The 16368-nt window shown below is 35.1% G+C and overlaps 1 long non-coding RNA gene across 1 annotated transcript; it reads left to right on the forward strand.

Moving 5' to 3' along the window:
* Positions 1–491: 491 nt before the first annotated feature.
* Positions 492–3391, forward strand: LOC113039130 (uncharacterized). Its single transcript, XR_003274880.1, has 5 exons — positions 492–611; positions 2160–2207; positions 2337–2365; positions 2684–2753; positions 2871–3391. It is a non-coding gene; the product is annotated as an uncharacterized LOC113039130 (long non-coding RNA).
* Positions 3392–16368: the final 12977 nt, after the last annotated feature.

Consider the following 16368-nt stretch of genomic DNA (forward strand, 5'->3'; position numbering starts at 1 on the left):
AAAGTTAATAGGTAAACATGACACGGGATTGTGTGAAGTGTGCAAGGAAGAGGAGTCAGTGGAGCATGTGGTCTTGAGGTGCAGCAGGTATGATGTTCAGAGAGAGATGATGAGGAATAAGTTGAGAGAGACAGAGGTTCAGGACATGACATTAAAAGGGCTATTGAGCACTCAACATAGGGCACAGACCAGAATTCTGATGAGTTTCTTAAGGGACACAGGGGTTTATAATAGAGTGTGAAGAGTCAGAGGAGTATTGAGGAAGGTTATAACTATTATTATTATTCCTTTTATTATTTTTTTTTTTATTATTATTATTATAATTATTATTAGTAGTAATATAATAGAGTAGAATAATGGTGAAGTGTGTGGATATATATGATAGGGGAGTAGGAGGGAATGGGGTAAATGAATATATGAACCTGTTTTTCTGATCCACACTCTGGAGCAGAGGGTGGCGGTAATGCACCAATTATGCTGGATGCCAACCGCTGTTAAACATTAAAAAGAAGAAGAAGAAGCTCTTGCAAAACCTCGTCCCTTCACGTGCCTTCACTGTTCACTCAGATTGACGTGTGCGGACAGTCTGGAGGAGCTGTAAACAAATAACGGTTTGAATAGTACAACATTTCATTACTCAAATATTATGTCTGTAAAGGCTAATGTTTTTGAGTGTCTGTCTGGAGAAGTAGCTTTTTGCCATCTAGCCAATATACTTTTGTACGTTTAAAATATCCTGTGCGTAAGTGCTTAATCGTTTATATCATGAGATTTTGGCCAAACAACTCCATTTGAGCTTGTTTTTCATATAGCCTGATGTTAATTGCACGTGTCTGATACAACACCAACACTGACGATTGCAATGTTGTTTAATTTATTTTCTTTTTTTTATCCGCGCCCGGTATTTTAGTAGAGTGTGCCATGAAACTGTTTTATTTGTCAAAACCCATCAGACATCATATTGTTTGTATTTGGTTGCTTAAACTCAAACTCCGAAAAATAAGTCTTATAATACTCGCGAGGCGGATTTATACTTTATGTGTGTGTGTTTGTGTGTGTGTGTGTGTGTGTGTGTGTGTGTGTGTATACACCGTGAGAGTACACACACATTTTTATGTAAATACAAACTTTTATTTTGGATGCGATTAATCACGATTATAATCGTCTCAGCCCTAGTCAGAGTATAGCTATAGAAGAAGCAAGAAGATAAAGGTACGTAAACCTGTAGGCTTAATTTTCCGATACCTGTATAGATAATCTGCAGTCTAAAAGTCTTAAATTGGGATGCAAACACTTACAGCGCGCTTTTCGGCGCCTCCCACTTTTTTTTCGTCATTTTGGGTGACTTGGATCTGAGAGGGTCCGTCTGATTATAATTTCACGAATTCATCTGAAGCCATTCCATAGCTTAATGTGAGGGACAGAAGACTATTTACATCATTAAATTAAAGTTTACGGAAACTCGTTTTTCCTCGTCAATCATTCTCCATTCAGTAACGTTATTCAAACAGCGCGTGCGCCTCGTGCATGGTAAAACTCTCTTCAATATATGATATATTCACATTATAATGCTTGATCTGTAGATAAAAGGCTGTGGATTTGCATAAGATGACGTTATTTTGTGTATTTGTATTTTATGTTTGTTGCTGTTTTTAAACGACTCGCTACCATGTGTAGTGATAGATCATGGACACATCACAATGACTATGAAAAGGCATCAAACACACACTAACTGGAATTTAAAACTGTGAAGAAACAAATGATCAATAAACTGTTGGACAGATATACATTAGGATTTGTGCGCTCGACATTTCTTCGCTTTGTGCCGTGAACTTTTAAATGCGCACTTGAGCAGCGCAGCGCTGCACACTGTGACTCCATGTTAAAGTAAATAGTCCGCTCCGCGTCCATAGCAACGCTCTGTTTATGGCAATGGTGTGTTCTACTTCGCAGCGGTCTGTTATCAAGAAATAACAAACCGCATTCTACATTGGGATTCAACCAAGCCATGTAATAAATTCTAATAACATGATGCATAAAATTGGTTTAGTATTATACATTTGCTGTGATGTTAAAGCATTTAACAGAACAACATAAACCCAGTTTGGCTTCTACACTAAAGGGCTAACATTAATTTACTCCTTATGTCCCCTTTCCAGGGGCACTATTAAAGAATATGCTGCCAGTAAGCAAACCTCCATCTGTTGGTGAGTATAAAGGGGCTGTAAAATGATAACCTTCTGCATTTTAAAAATTAAGTCTAACTTTATGTATAATTATTTTCTTTATTTCATTGCAACTCCATCAACAACTACTTTTCCTGGTTCACAACACAGTCATGTCACCCAAGAAGCTGGCGATGCTGGTAAATTCTGTGTTTTAGTTTAACCTATAGTGATAGATACATTTCCCACTTGTTGTAGTGTCCTGTCCTTTGCTCATAAATGAAATCTGTCATGAGGGGAGCGTGTAGTAGCTGTTTTTAAGGACTGATTATTCAGCAAAATTATGGAGTTTCCTCCAAAGCTGCTAATGTTGAAAAGACATTTTATCTAAAGTAACTTTTTAAAAGAAGATGGCATCAAACTCTTGCAGATTATTTTGCATTTTAAGATTCTCTATGTTTGATGCTAAGAACACAGGTAATTTCAATTCAGTCAATTTATTTCATTATTTTATTTAGATTTTTTCATTAGCATGCCCATCAACCTCTACCTCCAGCTCTGGTGTCACCCAAGAAGCTGACAATGCTGGTAAGTTTACTCCTACATCGACAATAAATTAACAATTATTCACCGCTAGGAAAACTAACATCCAACATGTGTCAACTTACTAAATTTTTGAATTTTTGGTGTTAAATTTCCCCATAGGTCTTTCTCCTGTTGAAGTGGAGAGCAGTACCCCCATGCCTTCCACCACACCTTTTATTTAATTTTTTGTTTTTTAGCAAATTACTTTTTTCCAAGGAGAACATGTATGCATGTGCGTGCACACAAATACACAAGTTTGGATTTTAATAGTTCTATTAAAATGTTACCTAATTCTTATTATTGGTACTATTAATCTTGTTTGTGGTGTTTTAGATGTTATTGTTAATTTTGTTTATTTGAAAAATTCTAACATTTAAATGTTTTATTTATTATTATATATAATATTTTATTTAAATGTTATTCTATTTGCTCTATTTCATTTAAATTCTATATAAAGGCTGTTGTTTGTGCCTCTTAAATTCTGGTGTCAATTAAAAATGTTTCTTTTATGGTCAGTGAAAATCACTTTATCAGTCTTTTTATTCAGCAAGTTCATCAGTGTGTTCGTTGCACTGCGCTGCCATTCAGCTCAGTGGTATCATAATTTTCCTGTTAGACATTAAACATGGAACTCAACTCAAGAACTCAAGGTCTTTTATTGTCATTCTGTATGTTGCCACATAAGAACGAAATACTTACTCAGGGCCATCAGCGTAAAAAGATAATTATCATACAGCATACATAGAATAATTAAAACATAATTTAATAGACTAAAAAAAATGTAAAATAATATAGTAGATATAATATGTACAGTATAGTTACAAGGTAGTCATTCATTTCTGTAGGCCTTACTTAAAACATTCAAAGAGGCCTCCAACCAATTTTGCTTAGGGCCCCCAAAGGTCTAGGGCCGGCTCTGGCTAGCATATATAATAAATATAATTAAATAATTTAGTTTATGGTATGCATAGTGCCTAGACCTGCCAACAAATGCTTATTGTTGAAGAAAACAAAACAATCCTTAGACATAGACTATTACTGAGCTCAATCACACCGGCTCCCTCAGAATAAACTGACCTGCCAATCTCCAGCAACTGCTTCTCTTTCTCTCTGCTAAAATATCTTCAGATATCCATCTCATCTGCTCAATGAAGTGAAAGATACAATGGTAATAGCATTAACAGGGACACTATGACATTTAGTTTTCATAACATTTAAGTGCATCACATTGTCTTGCCTCCCTGTGCACACATAGCCTACTGCATTTTAATGCAGCCAAATTCTCAATAAAACTGTTTTTATTACTATATTCTAATGTTTTTGTTGTCAGACAACAGAATGAATATTATAATGACTTAAATGTGATCTTTTTAAGCTGAAAGTGCTGCTCCTCTCTGCACTCGCTGAACAGAGCAGATGTAGAGAGGCGTGTGTGCGCACTGGAAGAGAGCTTGCGCTCATGCGGGAGTTGGCAACACTGGGAGGTTGCATAGTGAGTTCAGATCAGAATAGAGTAACGACTAGACGAGATGAATCCTCCAGTTACTTGCAGCACTGATGTTCGTCCAACATGTCCCATTATGGTTGAAAAATAGTTCCAAAATGAAAGTTGAACCGACATCTTTTCTGCACGTCCCTGGATGTCTAAATGCGTCATCTTCTGGATGTTAAAATGTGTTGCTGCATAGTTTAAGTGTATATAAGCCTGCATATAAAATAATCTCACACCCACTGTGTAAGGCAATCAGTTACGTCTTGAGGTTTAACACATCTTGACAAAAGGTTCAAAATCGGTCCACTCAGACCTGAACGTCAATTAAACGTTTTAATCATGTGTACATCACAAACAAGAACACATTATTTGTGGACAAAAGCAGAAAATAAGCATGTTCTGATTTAGCACATTTTAAATACCAATTACAAAATACTGAATTATTATATAAAGGGATAGTTTACCCAAAACTGAAAATTCTGTCATTTATTTACCCTCATGTTTCAAAACTTTATACCTTTCTATGTTCTGATGATACTGTTTTCACTGTTGGGACAATGACAAATCAGAATCTTCAAGATGATAAAAATCTATTAAAAAATAGTTTTTCAATGTAATCTTTGTATCCATTTAGGATTTCTGAAATAAGTTTACAGGCCTACCATTTTCATCAGAAATATGATTTAATGACGGTCATCACTGCATGAAAAGTGCTGAAATACTCAATCTTGAAATACATTATTATTTTCAAAAAATTATATTTTCGCAGTATTTGTTTATTAATGTTTTTTAATATATAATAATATAAATCAATATTATTTAATTGCATTTATTTTTAAATACTTTATAAATAATATTAAGAATATTATTTATATTTGAACATTGTTGTCATGTGACAAGAAAATCATAAAACATATAAGACCCTGCTAAAAGTCAAAGTAACAATTATATATGCAACATAGAACTATAGACATATAGAAACTTATCTGAATGCATTTTTAGGAAATGTTCTGTGTTACATATTTCTACTGATTGATGCTGTCCTACCGCGACTATTTTTGGCCAGGCACACGACATCGCCGTCGGACCAATGTTTGCTGGGAACGGATGCATGCTCGTAAACTGGTCCACCAATGTGACTGCTCTGTTACCTATTTCTTCTGTTTAGATGCCGGATCCGTTACCCCGCTTTGTTCCAGGACCTTGCAATTTACAAATAAAGCACTGCATTTTTGTTAAAACAAAAACACAACAATAAAAAAAAAAAAAATCAAGGAAAGGCCCTGAACAAATCTGTTTTGAGACTACTTTTTAAAAGTGCATAATGATGACCTTTGACAACGTTTAATTTAGGTGCGAAAATAATATCTATAGTGCTTAAGCCTATAGAGATTTGAGCTTGCATAGGACATAGTTAGCGTGAGAGGAGAGACAGACACGTTTTAAGTGCGCGCAGTCTCTCCGGGCGAGAAGAGCGTATCTGAGCGAGCGTCCGGTTTTCTGCGAGAGCAATGCGCTCTTCCACATTTGTCTTTAAAATAATGGCATAGTATGTGTAACCATATTAATATTCCATATACATCGGGAAGAAGGAGGCGGGAACCGGCGCACAATCAAAACATTTTAATATTCAAAATACATACAAAACAGCACACCAGCCCCTCGCGGACGACTGGTGCGCGCAAATAAAAACCAAAACATAAAATAATGTCCCAGGCCTGGTCCTCTCTCCTCCTTCACGGTCGTCGCTCCAGTTTTATATCCCTCCATCTCCTACGTGGGACTCGATAATGGCGGTGGGGCGCAGGTGCAGCTCATCTCCAATCACTACACCTGGCCTCACTCCTCGTTCCCACGCCTCTCGGCCCCGCCCCACTCGCCACAGTATGGAGTCAATTTAACACCTTTTATATACACAAAAAAAAAAAAAAAAAAAATACGTTTTACAAAAGAAAATAAAGTTTTGCAAACGAAAAATAAAGTATTGAGGAAAATAAATTTGCTTTTTGCAAACAAAAATAAAGAATTGCAAAACATAAATGATTTTACAATACATATTTTCCATGGTCATATCTATTAATTTATTTGCAACACTGCTTGTATTTTGCGTGTCAGTCTAGTTTGAGCTTGTGATACCATTTTCCCTTTGCGCTTCACTTTTCTGCATGTTTTGACATGGGGGGCGGAGCAAAGGGACGGGGGGCTTGTACAACATTACTTCCTGGAAGTGACATCATCGCCCTATGACGCAGCTCACTGATCCATGTCCTGTCCTGTGTATTAGCAGTGTTGGCTCAAGTTAAAGAAGTTGTTAACATGAACATCTGCTGTTTATTTCTCTCGATGTGCACACTTTTATAGCATTAAAATATGTATTGTTTCATTTGGTTAACTGCAAGTGTATAATAGCCTATACTGTAAAAGCCTGACATGCCAATAAAGCTTTGATTATGCTGTGTGACAGGAATTTTTACTGGAAGTGCACTTTAGTGGATGAATTTAACAATAACTATATAAATATCCTAACCCTATAATAATAAATAGTAGAATTATAAATGAATAATTCGCTAGTTTCTTTGTAAATGAAAACACATTTATCACAGAACGTTAATTAGGTAAGCAATACACTAATTGAAAGGGAAAATAAGCATAACAATAAATATAAAAATATAGCCCTAATTAATATAATATTAATATCAATTATATACGGTTAGCCTATATGAATGAATGGATAAATGAATGATGTATTTATATAGTGCTTTATTGTTGTGCTGTACAATCATGTGGTGGGTCTCTCCTTAACCACCAGCAGTGTGCAGCATCCACTTGGATATATTATATATATACCGTATTTTCCAGACTTAAAGTCACACTCTTTTTCATAGTGTGGCTGGTCCTGCGACTTATAGTCACGTGCGACTTATTTATCAAAATTAATTTGACATGAACCAATAGAAAACATTATCATCTACAGCCATGAGAGGGCGCTCTATACTGCTCAGCTCCTGTAGTCTACACTGAAGACATAGAGCGCCCTCTCATGGCTGGAGATGGTAATGTTTTCTCTTGATTCTTGGTTCTAAATAAATGCAATTTATAGTCCAGTGCGACTTATGTTTTTTTCCTCGTCATGACGTATTTTTGGACTGATACAACTTATACTTAGGTGTGACTTATAGTTCGAAAAATACGGTAATGATAAAAATAATAATAGCCTTATATGAACATATATTACATAAAAAGACACGATCAACGGACTGCGGTATGGATAAAAAATATTTGATCAATCTTTGATAATCTCCGATTGCTCTGGTCAACTTGGTTTGTTTATTTATTAAACTCATGGCCACTGAATTATCACGTTCCCAAGAATTTATATCTTGTAGCCACGACAAAACTAAACCAAATAGACTAGAGTTTAATTTTTTACTTTATTTATTTCTTACAATGACAGCCATTTATTAATTTATGCCAGTAGTTATGTAAATGAAAAACTAATCTGAGCTCAATATGTAACTTGAGTCGTAGACCTCTTTAATGATGTAAGTTATAGTTGCAATAATTGCATTATTTCACATTAAAAACTAGCAGTAACTCTGAACTAATGTAAACAAAGAACAAAGAGAGACATGCGTAAAAGTGAAGTGCAAAGGAAAAATAGTATCGCAAGCTCAAACTAGATTAACACGCAAAATAAAAGCATCATTGCAAATAAATTAATAGATATGACCATGGAAAATATGTATTGCAAATTCATTGCTTTCGTTCCCTTTCATTTATGTTTTGCAATTCATTTTGTCTGAAAAAAGCAAATTTATTTTCCTCTGTACTTTATTTTTAGTTTGCAAAACTTTATTTTCTTTTGCAAAACATTTTCTTTGCGTATATATAAGGCGTTAAATTGACTCCATACTATTGAACTTCAAGTTTGCAATGAACCCATGTGAAAAAGTAGCATAATTTACATATGATTTACACTTTATTTGAATAAATATCAAACATTCAATTCATTTGTGCATTACAGCTGTCACCAGGGGCGCCGCCAGGAATTTTGGGCCCCATGACAAAACTATCTTATTGGGCCCCTACTGCGCAGCTGTTGTCACCACATCTCTAGAACCTAATTGTCCCATCAAAAGCTTTACATAACTCGAATCAAAGGCTTGCAACTGTCTTGCTTCTTGTAGTTCAAAACTAGTACTAGCACAATATTTACTGCTGGTGATTTGTAAATGCAAGTCAGCATACAGTATGCGGTTCACTATTTGATGCAAGATTAAAAGCCACCATAAAAATGTCCTTAAAGCAGCACTGTGTAACATTTTTACATGAAAATAATGTTTCCAAAATCGTTTCAGTGGTTCATCAAGTCGTAACAGCGTGAAAGGCACTTATGCCTCTGCTTTGTGTCCGTATATCTGCTATTACCACACTATGTAAGATTGCCAGATCGGGTTGCGTTTCTGTAGTTCTAATGAGACATACAGCCTTTGATTCGAGTTATGTAAAGCTTTTGATGGGACAGTTAGGTTCTAGAGATGTGGTGACAACAGCTGCGCAGAGGGGGCACAATTAGATATTTTTGTCATGGGGCCCAAAATTCTTGGCGGCGCCCCTGGTGTCAGCTATAATGGATCATTTAATTGAATGTTTGATATTTATTCAAATAAACTGTAAATCATATGTAAATTATGCTACTTTTTCACATGGGCTCAAACCCATATTTGAAGCTCAGTAGCATTTGAAGAGAAAGACTTGCAGACATAAAACAATTGTAATGTGTTCATTTAGGTGTCCGCTACAATGCACAACTTTTTAAATATATTTAAATATATTTTTTAATATATAACATTTTTAATATATATTAAAATAAATGATAAATCAAGGTCCGTTTATCCCTTTCAGGCACATTCCTGTGAAAGTTTTTTTTTTTTAGGTTCCCTTACGAAAATGACCCATGGTTTTAACAATAACACCACAAATCATTGTTCTTGTAGCCATGGCAACTGCAAATTAACCATTGTTTTGTTACTTCAAATAATAATTTACAAAGAAGTATTAATATACTGTAATATTTTGTTGTTGTTGCTGCTGCTATAAAAACAGACCTAAATGCATAATATATATAAAAAAACTGAGGCACTAATGATTGGTTAATATAATAACACTTAAAATACATAATGTAGGCAAATACAAAATAAACAATTTATGTACATGTTATTACAAATGCCTTGTAATTGCTGCTGTTACTCTTACAGGACAATCAAATCCTTGTTTAGGTTACTGACCAAACATTTAATTCAAATATTCACTTTGTCTTTCATTTTTGGACACCTTTTTGCTATAGATGACACAGGCTTTATAATTTCTTCAACAAAAAACTTACATATCACAACCTTTACAAAAATAAACCATGGTTTTATCATAGTAAAACTGCTTAATTTCCTTTGCATGATTTCTGAATGCTTGAGATTATAAAATAAATTTGATTCATAATAAAGTTATAGCCACAGGTAAATTTTGAGAACTACAATTGTAATTTGTAAATAATACAATTTATTCATTTACTTTTTTATTTGATTAAAGTTATATTTTCACCCCTATAGTAAGTGTTGTTTCATCATCATATTTGAGGAATCCTGCTTAGGGCACACATTTGGCCAGCAGCTGCCCTGACTGTTTGAATTCTCCCAATCAGTGACCTCTATTTAGAACTGGAAAGCAAATGTTACTATATATTGCAAGACCAAGTCTGGGAAAAAAATGTGTACAGTAGCTCAGTTGTAGTTCAGGTTTGCATGAAGCTGGATGACAGAATGCCCAGGAGACTACAGACAGTTATTAATGATAAGGTTTGCCCAACTAAGTATTGATAGTTGTGTAAATACTGTCATACTAACAGCTGTCTGAATAATCTTTGGTTGATTGTAATCCATTACATACATTTCTATCAAAGTTATCTAACATTATCAAGATGAATTTGTTCTGACACAGTTTAACTATAGGTTCTTGTCATATTTTATTACCATCTTCTAAACTATAGAGAATAAAATGTGATCGTGTGAAATGTTGAAGGTGACTGAATAAATTTTGGTTTGACTGTATCTATTTAATAAATTAAGTCAACCAGCTAATATTATACATACACTTTGGTTTCTATAACCAATAAAAAATAATTACAAATGCAATAAATATATCGGTATCTGTACTCGGTATCGGCAAGTACCAAAAATAAATGTATCGCATCGGGCGAGTACAGGAAAAAGTGGTATCGGTGCATCCCTAGTTTTTATATAGTGGATAAATAGTAATGTTCAAGGTTGAGCAGAGAAGATGCAATTGCATTGATAAAATAACTGTGTTTTATCTTTAATATCATAAATACTCACAGTTTGGTCTTCCACTATTAATACTGTTCCGTCTGACTCGTCTCAAGAGGTTTTTCTCTTCTGGTTCAGTACATTTTATCTAACCTCTTTGTTTGACATTTTTCTTTTCCTCTCTGTTTAATTCTCCTTCAGTTTGTGATGCTGCACAGATCTTCTCCCATGAATTAATTTCTGTTAAACTATTTTTCATCATCTCTTTGGAAAAATAAATAAATAGATTAAGTTTAGTGTCATTAAAACACAAACATCAGATTTATGTCCAGAATTAATAATGAAAAGCTTTCATCTACAACACAGTTGAAGATAACAGTGTTATTAACTTGTGATGAGCTGAGTCTAGTGAATCTCCAGTGCAGTTCTGATGTCTGATGTTGAAGTGTCTGAGGTTAAGAGGTTTAGAGAAGTACACTTTACTGGTGACGCCTCTTCTGGCACTGAGCCTAAACAAAAACAGAAGTAGTCTGTGGTGGTGGTGTTTGCATAGATATCTTTACATTAACTACATGGTTCATTTACTCAGTGACGCACAGTGTTGGGAGTGGCGTTACAGTAATTTGATTACTTTTTTAGTAACAGAGTAATATAACATATTATAATTGTCAAAATAGTAATTAGAGTATAGTTACAAGCCTACTTTACAGCCGCGTTATATTGCTGACAGAATGCAGTGTTTTATAATCTAGAGATTGTAAAACTGATGTAGCACACGCACTGAGGAGTCAAGTGCCTAGAGATCTTCTCCTGCGAGACCCGACGCAACACACGTGGGACAAGACTTGATAGACGAGAGCAGAGACTCGTGTGTGTGCAGGATTCGGGAGAGTAAAATGATTCACGGGTCTCATCATTTATTGCACAAAAGCAACATGAACTAATATAAAATATAAAGGATTAGTAGGCTAATTAGGCTATACCGCGTGTTTGCAGCGTTGAGCAATGCAGTGCTGAAATTTGCATGCTCACATTTTGGCAGTCTTGGCTTAGTGGTGAGAGTTTGACTCCTAACCCTAGGGTTGTGGGTTCGAGTTTCGGACCGGTAATACCACGACTGAGATACCCTTGAGTAAGACACTGAACCCCCAACTGCTCCCCAATGCCACAGCTGCAGCATAAATGATGCCCTCTGCTCCGGTAGTGTGTTCACAGTATGTGTGAGTGTGGGCATGTTTTTGTATCATATCAGGACACAACTCTGTATAATGACATGGGTATGACACAGGTATTACAAGGAGAGGGTGACTTATGAGGACATAACCCATGTCCCCATTTATCAAAACACTTATAAATCATACAGAAAGAGTTTTTTTGAGAAAGTAAAAATGCAGAAAGTTTCCTGTGAGGGTTAGGGTTAGGTGTAGGGTTGGTGAAGGACGATAGAATATACAGTTTGTACAGTATAAAAACCATTACACCTATGGGATGAACACACTTTACACTAAAACAAATGTGTGTGTGTGTGTGTGTGTGTGTGTTCAATGCTCTGTTTGTGTGCACTTTGGATGGGTTAAATGCAGAGCATGAATTCTGAGTATGGGTCACCATACTTGGCTGTATGTCACATCACTTTCACTTTCGTACGGTGGCCGAGAGAGCTCAATGCACTGCAACTTAAGAAAACACATGCAAACTGAAAAAACACCAGCAAATGAAGAAAACATCTTCATCAGTTTGACAACACAAGTGTTGCAAATCATCACAACACATGCATATAACGAAACGCGCTATTTAATATGCATGTGTTGTGAGGATTTGCAGCTGAGATGTCTTTTAGAGATTATAATTGCAGAGCTCTTTGCTTGCATTCTGCCAAACCATGCACACAGCATCCGCTTGTGTTCTGTGAATGTTGATGCTTTAATAACAAATATTTATCAGGAGCGTGTATGCTGGGATTTCATAAATTTCACAGAGAAATGTTTTATGTAAATTGTAATGTAACTAACTACTTTTGAAATAAAGTAATCAGAATAATAACATGATTACTTTTACAAGGAGTAATCAGTTATCAGTCATTTGATTAGATTTTCAGAGTAACTCACCCAACACTGGTGACGCAGTGGTGAATGACAGACCGAAAATGATCTTATACTGCTGCTGGGAGAGAACATTCAATACACATATTGTTTTGTACATAACTAATGTGTGTTTTTTCAGTGACAAGTGTAGGCACATCTCCATTAAAGATTTGCAGGAAATTGGTGATATTTTAAAACTGTTGTCGATAAATTAGATGGAAAAATGTCGGGGTTCCTATGGGATCAGAATCAAGACAGGTCACTTTTATTTATATAGCACTTTATTTTTTGGATTACTGTCCGAGATCGGTGAATCCCGATTCAAAAATGATGTTTCAAGATTGATGCAGATGTATCGTCAGGGTTTGTAATCGATGCATCAAGGAAACGAGTGAATGACGTGACATACACAGCCTAGTAAGGTGACCCATACTCAGAATTCGTGCTCTGCATTTAACCCATCCAGAGTGTACACACACACACACACACACAATTTTTTTACACAATAATCACTTAATTCACAAGAATTGATCTTCATGCAGTGAATTTTGATATTGTCAGTACATATACTAAAAATGACCAAATATATTTATTTGTTACATTCGATGTTTAGGTTTAATAAAGTGATTCCTGTATCAGACTTGATGACTGCAGCACAAACAGCTCTTTCACAGGATCCTGCTGAAGACTCAACCAGATCAGTCTGTAGGATCCTGTCTGACTAACTGCTCAGTATTTTCTCACTTTGTTTCCTTTGTATCTCATTATTAGTATTTATACTATTGCAGGGAATTGAAAGTTTGCTGAAGTTAGTGATGTATCCTGTCATTATGTTTGCAAAGGGCACATGTTTAAAGAACAGCTTAATGAGGATCTGGCATCACTCTTATCTGCATCTTAAAGTTGTCAGTGAGAGACAGATGGTCAAGCCAAACAATCGTGACTCTTTGTCTTGTGGTTGTATTTGCATGAGCAAACAGCAGAATTGTTCCTCAAGGCAGAGGTAGTAAAATATTACATACACTGACTGTAAGCTGACAGTAAATATGAAGCCATTTTAATGTTTGACGTGAATTCATCCTCTCAGTCAGCAGGGTTATTATACTTAACTAAAAACAAAACTGAAACCTTTTAATAAACTGTAATAAAATTAAATTTATATATTAAAAACAACATAAACTTTAGTTTTAGAGAGTTGCTAAGGAAATGTTTATCACTTGATCTACTAAAATACACTAAAAATTATAAAAAAAAAAAAAAACAACAAAACAAAAAAATACTAAACGTTGTAAGTGATACAGCAGAAAATGTTTCAGTGACCAGATCAGCATGAGGTGCAGATTATGTTTTCATCTAATAACATTCACACACAAACGCAGTGATCACTTCATGACCAGGGACATTCGAGCAGAATTGGGAAAGTTAAAGGATAATTTTTGTGTGTTCAGAGGTTTAGGTAAACCAGTCTTTAGGGGAAGTGTATGACATTAAGTGTTTGTGAGTATTTTTGTCTGAAAACAGAAGTAGGACAGAAAAGCAGAGCCATTTTTGCAAGTGTCCACAGACTATAAACAAATAAGAAAATAAAGTTGAACCACACGAAAAATAACACATAGATTTAAAACAACTGAAGGATGAGGATGAACGGATCCTTTAATCGTGCGGCCAAAATCTAAAGACATGTGACATTAGCAGTTTGATGTAATTCATGCAACATTTCATATTTAAGTACATTTCTTTCATGCTTTTCCATCTGTTTTAAATGTAAATTTCCTAAAAAAAACATCTAATTTCTGTAGTCATCACTTAATCTATAAATATCCCACAGAAGGAATGTCACATGAGTGTGCAGAAGGAACAGACATGAGGATGAGGATGAAGATAACTAAACGGTTTTAATTTGTATAATCCAGACAGGACAGGCAGAGACACACACGGATGTTAAGATCTGACAAACACACGCTGAACTGACAGGAACTTAAGTACACAGTCAAATGAGGATGAGTGATAAGACACTGAACTAACTGAAATAATAATCCAAGGGGAGACAGAAACTACTGTAGGTCAAAGAACAAGACAGGCAACAATAGTCCAGTCAGAGTGATAATGTGACAGAATGATTGACAGAACAACATTAACCTGCTGTTAAAAACTGATATTCAGGGTGAATCCAATGAAAGTGCATGAAAAGTGAAAGTGTTAATCAGTTTTAGATCAAGTTTAACATCTAAACAAACCAATATATTTTAGACACCAACACAATGTCAGATTGTATATTTATATGTTTTTAACTCATATATTCTATGCAAACAAGTAATTGTAAACATAGTTAATTGCACTTGTGTTATCAACCAGCTTTGCATGTGTGGATGATAGGAAAATTATTTTGCATTAATAAATAATTGTATAATAAATAATTATAATAATTAATAATTTTGTGGTTTAATTCATATCTGCATAACAGGAAGTTAAATGGGAATAAATCTGATTTCCTGATTCAGCAAAGAGGTGTGCCTCAAGGTTCAGTTCTGGGACCACTTCTTTTATCTATTTATGTAAATAATCTACCATTACTTCTTAAGAGCTGTCAGGTTCAACTTTATGCGGATGATACTGTCATATTCTGATCCTTTACAAATTCAGTTATCTCTTCAATCGGATTTTAAAAGTTTACAAGACTGGCTTTTGGCTAATAAATTAGATCTTAATAAAACCAATTCATATACTATGATTTTTGGTTCTAGATAAACTTAATTCTAAAACCTGTTCTTGTGTTATTTCATTTAAAGACGTCACTCCTCTGCATAGAGTTGACACTATTAAATATCTTGGTGTATGGCTTGATTCTAAACTCTCCTTTAAACCACATATTAAAATATGTACACTATACAATAAAAAATCATTGAGTACTATATAATGAAAAACGTATGTTTATTATACACTTTAATTGACAATTGCTGCTATTACTTGACTATTAACAGAATTGAAGCCCTGCTGTCATGCAAATATGAAAATAACTTTTATTTGGTTAACTGTATAGCCTATATGTGTTTTTAATAAATGGTCATATAATTGCATAGCGGTCTCGTGCGCCTTCTTCCTGCGCACAGCCGTATAGTAAACACTGAGTAAAAAAAGTTAAATAAAGAAAAATGGCAGAGCCTCGTCTACAATCCGTAATGAATATGAACGAAGACAGCGAAGACGGCCGTTCTGACTGGTGATAACGTGCTGCGCGCAATGACAGTTGGGGAATAATCGCTCTCCACTTCCTGTGAAGTGATGTATCGATGTTCCCTTATTCCCTGTGCCGTGCTCAGTGCCCTTCGAACTGAACATGTTCGCTCCCTTCGGATTGGAATCTCACTTAAGATGGCGGAATACCCTGTGAAGTCCACTTCGCAGTACACTTACGGTCGAACGGGACGCACCTAGAGTGTCTGGGATCGACCTTTGACCCCTGTAATACAGTAAGGTGTCTCCCTCTACAGGCGATTCTCAGAATCACACAGTTACAGATCTACAACAGAGTTCCTCAATTAGTTTTCACAGGGGGCCAAATTCTGCAAACAATACAAAGCCAAGGGCCACTGACCTATATATACCTATACCTATATAAATATATATATATATATATATATATATATATATATACACCAATCTCCAGACTCGATCTCTTCTCTCCACTTTCCTTAATTGCAGATTCAATTATTAGATCTGTC

This window comes from Carassius auratus, chromosome 21 (genome assembly GCF_003368295.1).
Source record: "Carassius auratus strain Wakin chromosome 21, ASM336829v1, whole genome shotgun sequence".
In the NCBI taxonomy this organism is placed as follows: domain Eukaryota; kingdom Metazoa; phylum Chordata; class Actinopteri; order Cypriniformes; family Cyprinidae; genus Carassius; species Carassius auratus.